Source organism: Dermochelys coriacea, chromosome 4 (assembly GCF_009764565.3).
Source record: "Dermochelys coriacea isolate rDerCor1 chromosome 4, rDerCor1.pri.v4, whole genome shotgun sequence".
In the NCBI taxonomy this organism is placed as follows: domain Eukaryota; kingdom Metazoa; phylum Chordata; order Testudines; family Dermochelyidae; genus Dermochelys; species Dermochelys coriacea.
The window spans coordinates 137,671,427-137,690,600 of NC_050071.1; the positions used below are offsets into that span (position 1 = coordinate 137,671,427).

Consider the following 19,174-nt stretch of genomic DNA (forward strand, 5'->3'; position numbering starts at 1 on the left):
ACAGCTGGGATGAGACACGTATAACCCTTAGCCCAGTGTTTGAACCCAAGTTTATGGCATTTGCTCATCCCTAGCTAGAGGGAAGAATGGAGACTTAGGAGGTTGGGGGAACCAAACAAACAGCTAGGTCAGCTGTCAAAGTTCCCCCAAGCCAGTGGCCCAACAGGCTGATGGAGTGAAGACAACAGTACATAAGGGAGCAACAGGACCGGCATCACACCAACCGTTTTACCCCAACGGATCAGGGGCCCATCTACAGCAGCAGGTGACCTTTCACCATGAGATTAACCACTTAGCTACCAAACCGCTGGGCCGGTGCGTGGAGTAAAAATCCAGCTGTAACAGACCATCCTGCCAGAGAGGCCATGTACACAGCTGAGTGGGGGAGATAATGTATGACCTGAAGCCCTGCCAGGATCAGGCTGGCATTGAAACACTGTGTATCGTCTGACTCACTGGAAAGAGGCTGGTTTTCTTTTTTGCCGGTTGGATAGTTTGGCTGCACAAATCTACCCCCCAGATACTCAACATGCTCGGCACCTATTTGGAAGAATTATTGGATTTGGAGTTTCTTACTGACCATAATATTTTGGCTGCTATTGTACTGCACAATTGGTATTCAAACCGCCTGCCGCTTTGTCTCATAAGCACACAGATAAATGCTGCAGTGCAGCAGAATAGACAGTAGGTGGCAATTAGGCAACATCATGATCCCTTCATTCCAATTCTTGGATAACACCACTTTGCATCCCTCAGTGATCTCCAGCTACTTTCCCAACATTGATTAAACCCTCTGAGTTATGTTTTCATACCCCATGTAGAAGTGGAGAAGTCACACAACACCTGAGTTAATCCAAAGTCTCACAGGTGGAAACAGAACACAAGCGTTTGGTCTCCCAGTCCCTGTTCTAGGTCAGTCTTCTCACCTGTGCAGCCATATCCTCTGAATGATAAATCCCCCTTCCTGTGTCTAAAGAAAGACAGAAAAAGGCTTAAGAAACCCTGCACGGTATGAGAGAGCTCCCCATGCAGAGAGGGGCAGCACTTAGTTGGTAGCACAGAGGGCATACTACTAGCCTGCTGCCATATCGATCTCAGTCGCTATGCCCTAAAATAGGATTTCCTCAACCAGATTCATTTAAAGGTCTGGATGGAGACCCCAGCTTCTCCATGCAAAGGGGCACTTTCTCTCTCACTTTCCCCTTTCCCTTAGGGCAATGGGTCCAAAGGGTTAACCAAGGGTCCTGTCCTTATCCAGCAAATCTATTTCTTCTCTCCCCACACCTTCCCTCTTGGAGAATTTGGGCAAGAAAGGGTGACCAGCAGCTCAGCACTCTCCAGCATGGCATGGTCAACCCCACACCCAGGGATGACCTCAGCCAACTACACCAAGGTAAAGACTACGGTGCCCGCCCTGGGACTGGAGATTGAGCCAGCTAACTCCTTGTAAAGGCTCACTTCTTTTTGCAGTGAGGACAGCGCCTTAGCAAAGAAGGGTCACAAGAGTTCGGCCTTGTCTACTCCTAAATCCTATATCAACAGAGCTATGCTGACTAGACGGGTATGGGTTTGTAACCAACATAGCTCTGCCGGGATAAGCCCTAGAGGAGGTGCAGTTATACCAGCATGAAAGTGCTTCTGCTGGGATAGCTTAGGTCTCTGAGGAACTGGTGTATGTTATGCTGGCAGAAGCACTTTCATGCCAGCGTAAGCTGCATCTCCACTAGGAGAGTTTGCTGGTATAGCTACGCTGGTATAGCTCTGCCAGCAAGACTATTCTAGTGTAGACAAAGCCTAGGAATGAGTGCTTTCCTGGGCGATACTCTGCCTTGCTACAGCATAGGGAGCCCAGGTATGAGGGGAACTCTAGCAGGGCCTGCTGCCTCTGGAGTGCCCCCTCATGGCCAATGGTGGCTCACTGGCACTCTGCCACAGTTTACCCACTTGGGTAACCCAAGGATCCTATGTTAGGCTCTCTTGCTTGAATAATATCCCTCCTGGGGACAATTTATTACAAAACATAATGCAAATAGTCTGTCACAAAAATCCCAAAATGTAGCCCCTATCACCCCTAATGCCTGTAGTCCTTAAAACCCTGCTCTTCCCAGCAGGAACATACACACACCACTCAGCCTCTGTGCTGGGCATGCGTCATCACCATACCCCAGTGTCTTTCACCACACCTAGGCTCCTTGTCCATCTTCCTCCTCTGTCCCTCTCCCAGGACAGGCACCCCACTCTACCCAGCAGAAAACCCCACAGCCTCTCTGCTGGGAGATCATCTTTACCAGGGGAGCACCCCTTATTCCCCTTGGCCCTCTCACCCTCCCCCCGTCCAGTCTCCAGCGTGGAGACATCAGCAGGTAAGTCCCCTGCTGCTCCCTGCCTTCAGCCCTCTCCAGCCTTGGCTTCAGCTCTCCAACTTAGAGCCAGCAGGCACCTCCCTCTGCTACTGCTGCTTCAACCCTTTCCAGCTCTCTGGCTCGGGGAGGTCAGACGGCAAACCCCTCTGCTTCTCCCCTTGCCTTCAGCCTTTCCCCAGGAACCATCTCCTGGTTTTGACAGCTTTCATCTCCTGCCAGGCAGCCCTCACTGCCCAGGTCTCCCTTCCCTCTAGGGCCCATCTGCCCTCAGTCCAACCCAGTGGAGTGAACTGAAAAGGCACCAGGACACCGGCCCTCCTCCCTCCTGATTCGGCGTCCTGGCTTTGGCAGGGGTTGGAAGCATGGCGGAGGTGACCGAATGATGCTGCGCCTGTTTGAAGAGAGAAAGGTCAGTGTGAACCACCCCCAGCAGTTCGGGAACCAGGAAGAACCGTGCTTGTTCTCCTGATCCGGCCCAGCTGCTGTCAAAGCGATGCCCAAGATAGCGACTGCCACGCCCTGGATCTGATTTGACCTTGAATCTGGTTCCTCTACCTGGGCTGGATGTCTGTATTCCACCCACTCTGCCCATCCTGCAGCCTTGTCAGAGCACCAGTAAGTTCTTGTAGGGAAATGGCCTTCTCTTCTCAGCATGTGTCCTCCCTGCATCCTCAGCCCAGAGCTAGCAGTAGAAGCAGGAACAGCCATCTAGAATAAAGGAGTAAATGTCATCAACAATTATCTTTCTTGCCACTCATCGGAAAGACAGGGGCAAAGACTGTGACTCAGTGACCTGTGAAAAGGACGCAGCAAGAGCCACGTGAAGGGTTGCAACAAAACCAGGTGGTGGACCTGCCCTGATCTCTGGTTCAGTTACAAACCCTAAACTCACCACGTGACATTGAGGACGTCGTGTCAACTCCTTGGTGCCTCTGTTTCCCCAGAGGTGAAATGGGGATTACGATACCTGGCAGGGACGTTATGAGCCTAAGGAAGTGCTCGTAAAACCATGGGCAGATTATAAATCTCAAACATTATTACATAAATAAAGAGGCTACCGGTTTATCCAGACTCCATCAAGCACAAGCAGGAATCATGCAGGTGTGTCTTAGCCATTAGATGATGGTGAATGAAATAACAGAGGTGTGTCAGAGGGAGCCTTACATTGGTTACTTTCTGACATGTTGCTGCTGGTTGCCTAGTTACACCACCAGTAACTAATCCCTGATACTTCTCTTGTAGATTTTATCTCAGAAAATATCAAAGCTTTATCCCTGCATTAGATTACCTGGGCATAGAATCACACACATAAAAGCAGTTGTTCCACTGCACACAGAGGGGAAGGATTGAATTGTGGTTCAGACACTGGATAAGCAGGAGACCCAAACTCAGTTCCTGGCTGTGTCAGACTCTATGTGACTTTAATCTCTCTGGCCCAAGTCCCCAGAGGTATTGAGGTGCCTAAATCCCATTGTAATCAATTGAGTTAGGCACCTGAACACCTTTGAGGATCTGGGCCCTTATGCCTTAGGTCCACATCCATCAAATGGGGCTAATACTTACGTTTTCCCACCCTTTGTCTTGTCTATTTAGACTAGTGGTTCTCAACTGTGATCCACCGCTTGTTCAGGGAAACCCTTGGCACGCCGGGTCAGTTTGTTTACCTGCTGCGTCCGCAGGTTCGGCCGATCGCGGCTCCCACTGGCTGCAGTTCACCGCTCCAGGCCAATGGGGGCCGCGGGAAGGGCGGCCAGCACATCCCTCGGCCCACGCCACTTCCTGCAGCCCCCATTGGCCTGGAGCGGCGAACCGCAGCCAGTGGGAGCCGCAATCAGCCGAACCTGCGGACACGGCAGATAAACAAACCGGCCCAGCCCACCAGGGACTTTCCCTGAACAAGTGGTGGACCACAGTTGAGAACCACTGATTTAGACAGTCAGCTCTTGGAGAGGCAACTGTTAGGGCACTGAACTGGGAGGCCAGACACCTGGGGTCTACCTCCAGCTGGGCTCCTGACATGCTGCGTGACCTTAGACAAGTCACTTCCTCTCTCGGGGCCTGAGTTCCCCATCTATAACATGGGGTGCTGACACTTCCTTGGGCTGCCTGGTCTATTGAAATCGTAAGGTCTTAGGGGCAGGCACTGTCTCTCACTGTGTTTGCACAGCCCTAGCACAACAGGGCCCCACTCTCCCTTGGCATCTCTAGGCCCTGTTGTAGTAGAACAACACCACTGCACTTCTCATCTTTTCTTTAGGTCTCACAGCGCTTTGCCTAGGAGGTCGGTTTCATTAACCGCCCTTTCGCAGATGGAAAAACAAAGGCACAGAGAAGGAGATGACTTGCCCAAGGTCACCTGTCAGGCAGTGTCAGAGCTGGGGATGGACAGCAGGTCTTCTGAGTCCCAGTCTCATGTCCTCGCCACTAGGATGTACTGCCTAAATAAATCATAACCACACCCAACAAAATGCAGCTCTCAAGGCGGGGGCCGCGGTGGGGGGGAGGGTTGCAGGTGTTTCAACAGCTCCCAGTATCTCTGTAGCACGGAAATCAAGCTAACTCATTGGGCTGAAATTACAGGGATTTCTTCTCTGGGCAGAAAGCACCTGGTGTTCCCTCCTATTGTGTTTGGGCCTGGGTTCAGCACGGACACAGCAGGACGAGAGCCACCTTCTGAATCACCCTTACCAAGACACAGGTGCTCCTTGGAGATTTCCTAACCAAATCCCAAGCCAGCCCAACCCTGCTTGGCTGGGGAGAGCTGCTAGGAGGCCAACACAGAGAGCTTGGGCTGCATATGTGGAGGCTATTTTCAGTTGTTCATAACTCCCCACCTACATATTACCTCCTGGGCTGGAGTGGCTCATCCCTGAGCTTCGCTAGTAGTATATTTGTGGGAGGGGAGGGTTATAAGTGCCAAGTATTAAATCAGACTCCATATCATCCTACAGATATTAATTTAATTAGGAATATGAATACTTAGCTCTTACATAGCCTCTTCTCTCATTAAGGTGTGGTACAAACACTACCTAGTGAACTTCCCAACATCTCTCTGAACATAAGTGGATAAGTATTAACTCCACTTCACAAATGGGGAAACTGAGGCATGGAGCAGTGACATGATTTGCTGAAGGCCACAGAGTCTCCAACACAACAATAATCTAAAACCCTGGAGTGTGCGAGACCCAGTCCTGTGATCAGGCTTCTAGCCTGCAACTGCGACTCAAAACAAGCTCTTCTAAAAGCGCAGGCTATGAAGCCTGGCCTAGCAGAACCCAAAGGCACTCTGAGCCCCTGGGCTGGGCGGGCTGGGCAGGCAGCTTGCTCACTCCCTTTGAGAAGGCAGCATGTCCTATCCCTGAGCCGTTGCTGCACATCAGTGTAGGGAGTGGTGCTGAAGGGCTGCAGTTCAGGTCTGTGCCTAGCCAGAAAGATGAACTAGCACTTAGGGCAATGGGCTGGGGTGTGGGGGATGTGGGTTCAAGTCCTGCCTCTCCCACAGCCTCCCTGCGTGACATTAAGCAAGTCATTAGGGCCTGATGGTTGAAGGTATTTAGGTGCATCTAGGGTGACCATAAGTCCCGTTTTAGCCAGGACAGTCCCTTTTTTAGGCCCTGTCCCGGCTGTCCCGACTTTTCTGGTAAATCTGGGCATTTGTCCTGTTTGCTCTTGCCAACTGATGATCAGTTCACAAGATCAAACTGGACAAGTGCACAGTTTTGCCAAAAAGAGTGGGGTGCAGGGCACGGAGGAATGTGCGGGGTGGTGGGGACGAGCAATGCCAGCCACACGAGGGAGGGAGGGCTTGGGAGAGCAGCTCGGGCCAGCCCTGCGGCAGGTGGGTGGCAGTGGGGCCTCAGGATGGCCCCGCGCAGGGAGGCTTGGACCAGTCCTGTGGGAGGAGTGGGAACTTGGGACAGCCCCACGCAGGCAGGAGGCAGGGAGGGCTCAGGCCAGCCGCATGGGGGGAGGAGAGGAGGGGCCTCGGGCTGGCCTGTGGGATGTCCCATTTTCCGTTTGGGAAAATATGGTCACCCTAGGTGAAACTCATTGATTTCAATGGGAGTAACCCAGTTGGAACCTAAATGCTTTTTAAAAGCTGGCCCTTATCTCTCTCTGTCTCAGTTCACCATCGGTAAAATGGGAACAATCCTTGTGCCAGCCTCCCCCTTGTCCAACCACACACTGTCACCCTCTCTGGGATGAGAACCTTCTCCTCTGTAGCCCCTAGTGCCTGCCACAGCCTCGTCCTTGGTAGCTCCCCTTCTCCCTCACTGTTCCAGTTAGTTTCTCCCTCCTTCCCTTACTCTTGGATGCTACCAAGGAACCAAATGTGCCTCTTGACACGCAGAGGGAACAGGAAGCCTGTGACTGAAGTCAGAGAGGAATCTGCTGCCTCCTTCCATCTACACCCAGACCAGTGCTTTTAATTTGTGCCAGAGCTGGGCCCCAGCACCTCTAGGCTTGGCAGTTCATTACCCTGGCACCTCTGGGCTTGCTGCATCAGTTATGAATGTAAAAAAAATTGCTTGAACCCCAGGCACCTAATTGCTAGAGCCCTGGCACCTCTTTCATTACAAATTAAGCACCGACTCTGAGGAAGCCCTCCCTTGGGAGAGCAACAGGGGTCAGGGTTGTGTGTTCATGGGCTGGCCTCTCTCTCTGCCCCCCCTCATGAGCACACAATCCATACTAACTGGAGGTTACTCCTGTCTAGGAGAGCCAGCATCCCTGGGTCATTCTCTCCAAAGCATCACGAGATACTTAGTGCATGAAAGTGGTGATGCCAAACATTCAGCAGGAATATTGCCCAGAAATCCTGTGGGAAACACAGTGTGTGATCACATCATTGAAAAGTGTAGCTCACAATGTATACGCACAAGGGGACCGAATTCAGACTGTGTGATGGGCTGGGGGAGTGATATGCTAATATCTGCTATGATATTTCTTTCCTCTTCCTGTACCTCCACACACTTTTGTGTGGTGACCAGTGTCTACTCTTTTCAGACTTTGACATGTCTCTCTATTATATGGAGCTAAATCTCTGCTATGAAAGCATGAGGTGGCACACCCTGCTCTAGAAGCGAGGAAGCTAACAAGTTCTCCGGACACAGTCAGCATTAACCCAACACACCTGCAAGGGATGCTCTCCCTGGAAAGAGAAAGCTTAAAAAGGGAAAGCCTGCTAGAGAAAGGGGTGGTGACCAGGTGGGAGACTGCTGGCTACAGGGACAGACTGGGACAAAAGAAGATGGGTACAGACCTAGCCACCCCGAGACTGTATGGACCAGGTATCAACTGTGGGTGAAGGACACTAGAACATGCAAATAAACCAAACCTTAAAGAGGTGATCAAGAGACTGACCCTGTTAGGATATAGATATTCAGGCCTATCTGTGAAGGCCTATAATCTAAGAATTTAGGTGTATTCTTATCACTTAGCTAGTTCTAGAGGTATAAAAGAAAGAGAGAATCAAAATCACTGTCTGCCGGCGTAAGGTCCTTCTTTTACTGTGACAGTCTGAGGCCCTGTGCTTAGGCTAAGGCCTTTGGCTAAGCAGCAGGGGCAGCCATAAGCTGGGAAGCGACCGGTCACCTCCTCACATTCCAAACTAGTCACATTGAAAGAAGATGCTATTGGGCTGTTAGGATACAATCCTGTCCTGATAATGCCCAGCGCCTCCAGAGAAAGGGAAGTGCCTAGAAGATGTAAAAGGAAACTTAGTTTGATAGCACCTGTCTGGCAAGAACTCACTTATCAATAGCTGGGATGTGAACTCCTCATTTCGGTGTTTGTTCTATCACTGTAGTCCCCATTTCCCTATTGTTTGTCTGTATAATCTCTGTCTGGTTCTGGGATTGTTCCTGTCTGCTGTATAATTAATTTTGCTGGGTGTAAACTAATTAAGGTAGTGAGATATAATTGGTTAAATAATCATGTTACAATATGTTAGGATTGGTGAGTTAAATTTCAGTAAAATGATTGGTTAAGGTAGAGCTAAGCAGAACTCAAGTTTTACTATATAGTCTGCAGTCAATCAGGAAGTAAGGGGGGGAATGGGAACAGGGAATGGGGGTGGGGAAACTGGACTCATGTTTAGATAAGAGCAGGAATGGGAACAGGGACACAGGTAAGGCTCTGTGGTGTCAGAGCTGGGAAGGGGGACGCTAAGGAAAGAAACTGGAATCATGCTTGCTGGAAGTTCACCCCAATAAACATTGAATTGTTTGCACGTTTGGACTAAAGGTATTGTTGCTCTCTGTTCATGCGAGAAGGACCAGGGAAGTAAGTGGGTGAAGGAATAAGCTCCCTAACAGACCTCCTTTGTTTTTTTTTCTTTTACTCTGATTCTCCCTCTCTCCGGGCAGGGAGAGGGAAAGAACTGTTTTGTTTGGCTGGCTGGCTTATAAGCAGCCCAGATCATGGTCTGAAGACAGCAACATGAAATCTCTAAAGAAATGCTCTTACTAAATCTACAGCTACAGGGCTACACAACCCTTTATTTATAATCCTTGACCCAACTGTGACTTGTCAATAACAACTCTTTTAAAGCCAATGCGTTCAGGGGTTTCCCCACCGAGGGTTAGTATGTGTTACTATGCAAGTTCAATGCAAAATGGAATTCTGCTCACAAGTGCATTTGTTCCCCTAGAGCACTTCCCTAAGGGATTTACCCTCCTTGTCACCAACTCCTTGAAGTGTGGGAAACTAGTGGTTGTCCCAGAATCTCCTTCAAACTCTTTCTCTGCTTCTGCAGCAAAAGCAGGTGCTTTGGACAGCCCACAGCAAATCTAGTTTTCTTCTTCTCCAGTGAAGTAAGGGAGGGAGTCTGCAGTCTAATCCAACAGACTGGTAAAGTTCCTGGAACAAAAGCCTCACAGTCAGGTCTGCCTGCTCCTTGTGCTGTTCTACCACTGAGTCCTCCCACTCCTCCCATTTATGAACTTCTTCCCATCACCTTATGTTCTTCATGGTTCTACTCTCAGTGACTCTGGATGTGACCTACCAGGCTGCTTGCCCACAATGGAAATCATCCAAATAGCTTCAAACAGCTAATGAGCCCACCTAGTGCTCCCCTCTCCCCTATGCAATTTCTGGACGATTCCAGCCCATCCAGCAGAGTATCCCTACCTGGCTCTAGCAAGTCTGTAGGCACACAGTGGGGAGGATGGCTAGGTCTTGTTTTTGTTCCGAGGGCTCTGTTTTTTTCCCTTACTTACATCACTAAATGCTACAATGCAAGCATGTGGATTACAGTTGCATGGGCAACCTGAATTCTAGAATTCCCTCATTTTTGAGTGCTTGACTCTGCAGCCTTAATGCTTTTTTAAGATCGGGGTAGAGAGGGGGTTGTTCATAATGTGAAATATTTATTGTGCCAGATCTGGTATAAATACCTGTAATGGCGTATACTGGCGCTTTAAGACTAGAAGGGCCAGGAGACCCCATTCTAGGGACATTGTCGGAAATGGCCTTATGGTGGGAAGAGAGGAAGCGGTCCTGGGGAATTAGTAACTGGATGGGGGAAAGCCAGGCTGCTATCCTTTTAAGGGCCCAATACCAGGAGCCCTGCAGTGTAGGGTGGGCAGGGCTCCCTTCTCTCTCAGCCAATCAAGGGGAAGCTCTCCAGTGGAGGGTAGCATATATGCTGTCTTCTCCCTCAAAACAGGGAGAAGAAAACCAGGAAGGTGACCTCCTGCTAGGAAAGACAGGACTGGCAGCTGCGTGAAGAGCTGTGTGTGCGGCAGAAGAGCCGGAGACGTCTATGAACTTTTGTGTTGCTGTAATGGGTGTTATTTTGGAGACACTGAACTATTTTGAACTGTGTTTGGCTATTAACCCAGCCCCAAGGGGAAATAGAGTGGGGGTGCTGCACAGGCACTCCCGGCCACAAGGGGGTGCTCAGTAAATGGCAACCTTGAAGTACTCACACATCTGGGTCAAGTTAGAATTCTACCAGTTTGTATTAACTTGTATTTTGATTGATCACGGTGGGTTTGTGGTGTCATTTTTCTCATTTATTTTTTTTCTCTCTATCCTAAATTACTCCATTTCTCCATTATTATTTTTTAATCTTTTTTAACCTCACTGACTTCAAGCTTCCAGTTGCTTGCAGTCTGCATTGGGAATGAGTTAAAACTATTGCTAGCCTGGATCCTAGTCTTGCGTGAAACTTACGGCAGCACTTTCTTGTCTGCCAAGTCTCCGCAGAACCGTGGAAGCTACCATCCCTCCCTCATTATGTAACTGCTTTGATTATACCTGAGATTCAGGGTGCCCTTCCTCCCACACGCAGTCTAGTGGTGATTGTCTAGTGATGTTGCTACCTTCATTATTAAGTCCTGATTTACAGAGTGATACTAACAGTTTTAATCCTGCTTTAGGAGTTAATCATCTCTCATTACTTGGCCCTACTTTCTCATTATAGCTCATTTGCTCTGTCATTTGGGATCATTTCCCACTGTTTGCCTAATGACTTGTTTGGGTTTTTCCTTCCGCATGTTTGGTTTTGTGTAACCTGCATAATCAAACAAAGCTTAGCCATTACCTAGTGTTTTCTCCTGCCACTCAGCCTGAACCCAAAGGAGCCCAAGATTCAAGCATGGTGTTTAAATTTAGGGGCGCTTGGCTCAAGTCCAACTCCAAGTCTGAAAGCCATAGTTGGCTCCCATATCTATTACAGGCTAAAACCAAAGCCTGGATCAGAGCATTCCTAAACCTTAGAAAATTCAGATTCTGACCCGGCAGCCTTGGAGCCAGTTCTAGATAGACCGCAGGACCAAATTAAAGGGCAGATCCAGTATGATGTGGATTTTACTCCTCCCCTTGGTGAATGAATGACTAACGCTCTGTGTTATTATTAATCCTCATCAAGAGAACTGCTATGGCCTTTTTCTGGGGGCAGATGGGGTTTGGTGAATTAACTGTGAGACCAGGAGTTAGACGGGAATTTTATATCCTTGACTTTGTCATCTGTCTTTCTAGGTTCTCATATGGTGTCTGATCACCTTTGTTGTACCTTTACTTAATCTCTTTGAGCCTGATCTGTACAATGGGGATAATTCATTTCAGTGGGAGCTACAGGCACTCAGCCCTTCTGATATAAGGTCACTTGTATTTATGGAGTTTAACTTTAGGCAGCCAGGTATGAACACTGTAGCTAATATTGTTATTGGCATAGCACTGAACAGTGTGCATGGTGCTTTCCAGACAGACAGACAAGGCCCCCCAGCAGTTTCTATGCAAGGCAGAAAATATGCAGACCAAGGGGGTTGAGAAGGCGAATCAACAGTAAAACTGACTAGAAAGAAAAGGAGTACATGTGGCACATTCACATTGGATGAATCCGATGAAGTGAGCTGTAGCTCACGAAAGCTTATGCTCAAATAAATTTGTTAGTCTCTAAGGTGCCACAAGTACTCCTTTTCTTTTTGCGAATACAGACTAACACGGCTGCTACTCTGAAATCTGTGACTAGAAAGAGACTCTGAACAACAGTAACTGACTGATATACTTTTATTTTCCAAGTGTGTTAGGTAAACAATCAGCTCTTAACACAGTAAGTTCTTTGGGGCAGAGATTTTTCATAAGTTTGTACTGCTCGTTGATGTAAATGTATCTTTTAACCTAGCACTGTCCCATCAAACTTCATTTTTGTTCTCTGTGCTATGATTTACCTACCCATTCTATCCAAGGTGAAAGGGGTGGTATTCATGGATCCCTCGTTAAATGTTTGGATGTATTTGCTTGGGGTGCCAATCTGTAATAGCCTGTTGCTATCAATTCTCATTATTCTGCCTGCTCTTGCAATATGTAATGTGTATTAAAGATGGGGATTTTTTTTCTCTCTTGGCTTAGGTAAAACTTCATAGGAACACCCCATATATAATTACTAGAAGAACATAAGAACAGCCATATTGGGTCAGACCAATGGTCCATCTAGCCCAGTATCCTATCTTCCAACAGTGGTTAATGCCAGATGCTTCACAGGGAATGAACAGAACAGAGCAATTATTGAGTGATCCATCCCCCATCACCTAGTCCCAATGTCTGGCGGTTGGAGGTTTAGGGACACCCAGAGCAAGAGGCTTTTGATGGCAATTCATCCACACTTTTTCAAACAAACTTATGGATGATGCAAGTTAATTGACACCTAAAGTCTGATGATGAAGGGCTAGAGTTGTCCTTTCTCTTGATGATTTCAGGATTTTTCTCTTTTGAACTGTTATTTTACATGTCCAGGATAGACATTTTGGGAGGGTTGGTTAAGGGCTATCCATGCGAAAAATTATTGTGATGTAACGTTAATACTGCAGTTGTCATCCATTGTGCTAGTGCTCGGCAAGGAAATAATAAATGATTCTCTGCCCCAGACAAATGTGACAAGGTGGATGAGGTAATATCTTTTATGGGATCTGTCACATTGCACCCCATAATGCTTTATAAAAATATGCTTATGTGTGTTAATATGATATAACTGGAATATGTTTTATGCTAGATATGTCATGTAACATATCTTTGCAAAGGTTATGTTCTTCTGCATGTATTCATCCTATTTGTATGACTGTATCATTTTTATATCTAAAGTTATGAACACTGGCTCTATGCTTGTATTTAAAGTGTTAACTGTAGAAAGTACCTAAGGCAGATTTGGTCAACATAGTGTGAAGGGGTTATTCAAGTAATTGGGAGTACTTGGTTAACAATGGACCTTGATAAATGCCAATCCACATCTGAGCTTTCCTGGGATGTCCTGTAGAAAGTTGATTTATGCATGGACGTGTGACTTGCCCATGTGACTCCAAAACTCCATTTTGTAGCTGGATTCTACACAGGGGAAGAAAAGGGTTTCCACCCACGAGAGAGACTATATATGCCCCTGGGAAAACCCCTCCATTTTGTCTTCAGCTGGCTCAAGAGGTAGCCTCTCCACCTCAAAGAGGTGCCGGAAAGAAACTGGAACAAAGACCAGTAAGTACAGGGGTATGAGTGATTGCTGGACCCAGACTAGAAGGAGGCTAGTCTGTCAAAGAAGCTTATTGGAACATCTCTGAGGGTGAGATTTACCTGCACTTAGTTTCCTACTGTATTAGGTGAAGACTTGCGTGTTTTATTTTATTTTATTTGGTAATTTACTTTGTTCTGTCTGTTATTACTTGGAACCACTTAAACCTACTTTTTGTATTTAATAAAATCACTTTTTACTTATTAATTAACCCAGCGTGTGTATTAATACCAGGGGGAGAGGGGAGAGAGAAACAGCTGTGCATACCTCTCTATCAGTGTTATAGAGGGCAAACAATTTATGAGTTTACTGTGTATAAGCTTTATACAGGGTAAAATGGATTTATTTGGGATTTAGACACCATTGGGAGTTGGGTATCTGAGGGCTGGAGACAAGAGCACTTCTTAAGCTGTTTTCAATTAAGCCCGCAGCTTGGGTGGGACATGGTTCAGACTTGGATCTGTGTTTTCTGCAGACAAGTGCGTCTGGCTCAAACAAGGCAAGGCACTGAAGTCCCAAGGTGGCAGGGAAAACAGGCTCAGAGGTAGTTTAGGCACATCAGGTGGCAGTCCTAAAGGGGTTTCTGTGATCCAACCCATCACAGGATCCACTTCTGTTATGACCTCACCCATCTTGTGTCTCTAATATCCTGGGACTGACACAGCTACAACTACACTGCCTACATACTGTGGCAGTGAATCTGGGACCTTCAGCACCAGAACCACAAGCCCTGTCCCCTGAGCAGCTCTGCTGGTGGTCAGTAAGTAGCAGGGTTTTATTCCTGCTGTGACCAACCCTTAGAGGAAGACATGATCACGTGCAGTAGCCCATGCTATTATGTAGTGTAGCAACTGAACGATCCTTGGTCAGTTCTGCTGAGTCAAACCATGGGAGATAAGGGGGAGAAGTAAAACGAACAATGGCTTTCAATGGGGCATGCAGAAGTGTGCCTAGAGAAGCAGGTCAGTTACTGCCGCACATTCAGGTGGCATTTGCTGTGACTTCTCCATGGCTTACTTCTAATTCTAGTGGGCCAAGTTCCATCCCCAGCTGCACAGGACGGTGTTGCCTTGGGACCAGCGAGCTGCCTTACTGTGTCATATTGGACTGGACAAACCAGGGCTCTGCTCCTGTGGGGCAATGCCCAGGGACAGAACTACACGGTGTTCAGAGTCGTGTCCCATGGGAGGAGGACTCAGGGTACTTGAGAGCAGAGGAGCTAACTCTGATTTTGCTGTCCTGTCTCTTAACCCCAAACCTCTTGTAGGAAGAGAGAATGATGGAAGAGAGAAGGTGGGGGGAGGGGAAGCAGCATGTCCTGTACTGAGCAGGCTGCTGCTTGTGCAGGAAGGAAGGTGAAATGTAAAGCAAACTCCTGTTTTACCTCTCTACCTGGGCCGGGCTCTTGTGGGGTTCTGTCACCTGTCTCTGCTCTCCACCCTGCCCTCTGCCCTGAGAGCCACTGCTCACTCAGCCTGCACCCCACTTCTCTGTCCTCTGACCTCGTATCCCCCCATTCATCCATGGCACCCAGAACACATCAGTCTATTCAGCTTCCCCTGGGGCTTCCTTTGGTTTTCCCAACAGGGTCCTTCAGTCCCTTCTGGGAGAAATGAGGCTCTTAACTAGCATACTTGTTCGGGTCTAAACTCACCGCATAGACTCATTTAATGGTAGGAACAATCATTTCTCCGTCTCCACTCCCCTGCCAACCAGCCTTTCACCCACAAGGCAGCCGTTTTGCTTTTCTCCTGGTTTTATGTGGGGGGGGGATTTTCTGTTCTCCCTGTCCCACTGCCTGGTCCAATCAGGAATCCTGCCCTCTTCCTGACAGGCTTTTACTACCTTGGCCACCGTCGACACTCAGGTGTGACCTCTCTTTGCCGGTGACCCTCAAACACCGTCGAGCATGCAATCTAACTCTCGGCAAACCATGCAAATGTGATTGCTGGGGAGAGCTGTGCAATAGTTTTGTCCCACCCTTGCCCAGCACCTTTCATTCAGAGATCTCCAAGCGCTTTACAAACCCTCATTAGGGCTCATAATATCAATGCAGGCTAAAAATATCAATAGTACTTCCATCTGACAGCTGGGTGACCACAGGGCCAAGTTCACCCACTGAATGGCCCTGGGCTGATGCCAGGAATGAATCTGCTCCAGAGGCGATATGGCACTTTCAGTGGAAAGCCCTCACCCTGGAATTCACTGGCTGGCCTTGCAGAGGTCCCCTGCTGGCCTTGTAGAGGCACAGCTTGTGCTGTTTGACATGGCGTAAAGCCCACCTCCTTGAAGAGATCCGTGTGTGAAGGGTGCTGGGAGCAAGTGAGGATGTGGGTAATTGCATTGGAAAATGCATGTTGGCTCAGGAAAAAAGTAAAAATGGCATCATGGCATCCCATGGATATATATTTTTACATTATTTTCACTCCAGATCAAATGTGATCAGTCTTCATGTAAAAAGCAAGAGATTTACTCATTGCCATCCCTGCAAACACAACTAAGGGGACCAGAGTAAAGCTGGAGTCTTTTCGTCTCCCACACATTTTCCCAGGAATTCCATTGCACTGGACTGGGATGCAGGAGATCTAGGTTCAATGCTCAGCCCTATCACAGACTTCCTGGGTGGCCTTGGGCAGGTCATTTAATCTACTCTGTGCCTCAGTTCTCCAGTTGTCCAATCGAGACAGTGCTTCTCCTGACTAAGTGCTGTTGTGAAGGTGCTTGAAGATAGTGATGACAAAGGCCCTATAAGTACCTAGATAGATTCATGTTACTGGAGTAACTGATCGGTCTTGCAATGGAAGCTTTGCAATCAATTCTATTTATGAAACACAACAGGGAGTGGAATCCAGTTCACGCTGGGTTACTGGGAGTAAAAAGCATGAAGAAATTATTTTTCACACTAAAGTCAGCTGCTCTGATCCTGAACACAGCCAAGTGGCAGTTCAAATACTGTTATTACATAGAGCTTACAGTAGAGCTTCACTTAAAAAGTCACTTGTAACATATTTTGTATTCAGCATTTTAAAAACTGAGGGGAGGAAAGTCAGTGATAGGCTGGATATAGAACCCAGGAGTCCTGGCCCATTCCAGGCCCCTGCTTAGGCATTTTACAGAACAGGCCGGCAAATTGCAATGAAAATGTTGCAAGTGTTTTGGAAGTTAGAGAGGCACCAACTCAAAAAAAAAATCACAAAGGCCTACATTTTATTTACCTGCTACTGTTTCAAGCAACATCGAAGATGACAATGGCCCTGAGCCAAAGCACATTTAACTCAATGGAACCGCCCTGTTAAAATTAGTGAGCAGTGGAGCTATTCCTTGCAACTGAAAGGGATTAGAGAGAGACACATTTGTTTTTAGTGCATTTATTGTGTGTGCACATTGTGCTTTTTAGGGGCTTATTCCTTCAGCCGCTCACTGCCCTGGTTCTTCTCGCAGGAACAGAGAGCAACAATACCCAAAGTCCGAAGGTGCAAACAATTTGATGTTTATTGGGGTGAACTTCCAGCAAACATGATTCCAGTTTCCTTCCTCAGTGTCCCCCTTCCCAGTTCTGACACCACAGAGCCTTACCTGTGTCCCTGTTCCCATTCCCCCCTTTAGCAAAACATGATTCCAATTTCCCCACCCCCATTTCCTGTTCCCATTCCCCCCCTTACTTCCTGATTGACTGCAGACTATATAGTAAAACTTGAGTTCTGCTTAGCTCTACCTTAACCAATCATTTTCCTGAAATTTAACTCACCAATCCCAACATATTGTAACATGATTATTTAACCAATTATATCCCACCACCTTAATTAGTTTACACCCAGCAAAATTAATTATACAGCAGACAGAAACAATCACAGAACCAGACAGAGACCATGCAAATAAAAAATAGCAAAGTGGGAACTATAATGACAAAACAATACAGAAGTGAAGATTTCACAACTACATCTATAAAGACATCCGATGAAGTAAGCTGTAGCTCACGAAAGTTTATGTTCAAATAAATTTGTTAGTCTCTAAGGTGCCACAAATACTCTTTTTCCTTTTGCGGATACAGACTGACACGACTGCTACTCTGAAAAAAGACATAAGGGTTTCCCAGCTGTGTCTATTGATAAGTGAGTTCTTACCAAACAGAAAACTATCAAACTAAACTTCCTTTTACATCTTCCAGGCACTTCTCTTTCTCTGGAGGTGATAGGTATTATCAGGACAGGATTATATTTCTAACAGCCCAATAGCACCTTATTTCAATGAGACTAGTTTGGAATGTGAGGATGTGACCGTTCACTTCCCAGCTTATGGCTGCTTCTGCTGCTTAGCCAAAGATCTTAGCCTAAGGGTATGTCTACACTACGAAATTACTCCAATTTTACAGAAGTCGATTTTTGGGAACAGATTATATAAAGTCGAGTGCATGCATCCACACTAAGCACATTACTTCGGCGGTGTGCGTCCACAGTACCATGGCAAGCATCGACATTCCGAGCGGTGCACTGTGGGTAGCTATGCCACAGTTCTCGCAGTCCCCGCTGCCCATTGGAATTCTGGACTGAGCTCCCAATGCCTGATGGGGCCAAAAATTTGTCACGGGTGGTTATGGGTAAATGTCGTCAGTCAACCCTCCCTCCGTGAAAGCAACGGCAGACAATCATTTCGCACCTTTTTCCCTGGATTGCCCATGCAGACGCCATAGCACTGCAAGCATAGAGCCCGTTCAGCTCACGGCAGCAGTTATGACCATTATAAACATCTCACGCGTTATGGTGCAGTTTATGCAGAACCAGAACCTGAAAAACCTGGCAAGGAGGCGATGGCAGCGCGGTGATGAGAGTGATGAGGACATGGACACCAATTTCTCTAAAACTGCAGTCCTTGGCAATTTGGAGATCATGGCATTAATGGGGCAGGCTCATGCCATGGAATGCTGATTCTGGGCCCGGGACACAAGCACAGACTGGTGGGACCGCATAGTGTTGCAGGTTTGGGATGATTCCCAGTGGCTCCGAAACTTCTGCATGCATAAGGGCACTTTCATGGAACTTTGTGACTTGCTTTCCCCTGTCCTGAAGCGCAAGAATACCAAGATGAGAGCAGCCCTCACAGTTGAGAAGTGAATGGCGATAGACCTGTGGAAGCTTGCAAAGCCAGACAGCTACCGGTCAGTCAGTAATCAATTTGGAGTGGGCAAGTCTACTGTGGGGGTTGCTGTGATGCAAGTAGCCAATGCAATCATTGAGCTGCTGCTATCAAAGGTAGTGAATCTGGGAAATGTGCAAGTCATACTAGATGGCTTTGCTGCAATGGGATTCCCTAAATGTGGTGGGGCTATAGATGGAACGCATATCCTTATCTTGGCACCGGACCACCAGGGCAGCCAGTAAATAAACTGCAAGGGGTATTTTTCAATGGTGCTGCAAGCACTGGTGGATCATAAGGGATGTTTCACCAGCATCAACGTGGGATGGCCAGGAAAGGTTCATGATGCTCGCGTCTTCAGGAACTCTGGTCTGTTTAAATGGCTGCAGGAAGGGATTTACTTCCCAGACTAGAAAATAACTGTTGGGGATGTTGAAATCCCTATAGTTATCCTTGGGGACCCAGCCTACCCCTTAATGTGAAGGCTCATGAAGCCGTACACAGGCATCCTGGACAGTAGAAAGGAACTGTTCAACTATAGGCTGAGCAAGTGCAAAATGGTGGTAGAATGTGCATTTGGACGTTTAAAGGGTCGCTGGTGCAGTTTACTGACTAGCTCAGATCGCAGCAAAACCAATATTCCCATTGTTATTGCTGCTTGCTGTGTGCTCCA

General features: G+C 47.6%; 1 long non-coding RNA gene across 1 annotated transcript in view; it reads right to left on the reverse strand.

The window, feature by feature from the left end:
* Nucleotides 1-766: 766 nt before the first annotated feature.
* Nucleotides 767-19,174, reverse strand: part of LOC122459757 — a 57,594-nt gene continuing 39,186 nt past the window's right edge. The window contains exons 3-5 of the long non-coding RNA XR_006280640.1: nt 2,899-3,071; nt 1,459-1,460; nt 767-970 (exon numbers count right to left, since the gene is read on the reverse strand). This is a non-coding gene — a long non-coding RNA (uncharacterized LOC122459757). The remainder of the gene's footprint in view (nt 971-1,458; nt 1,461-2,898; nt 3,072-19,174) is intronic.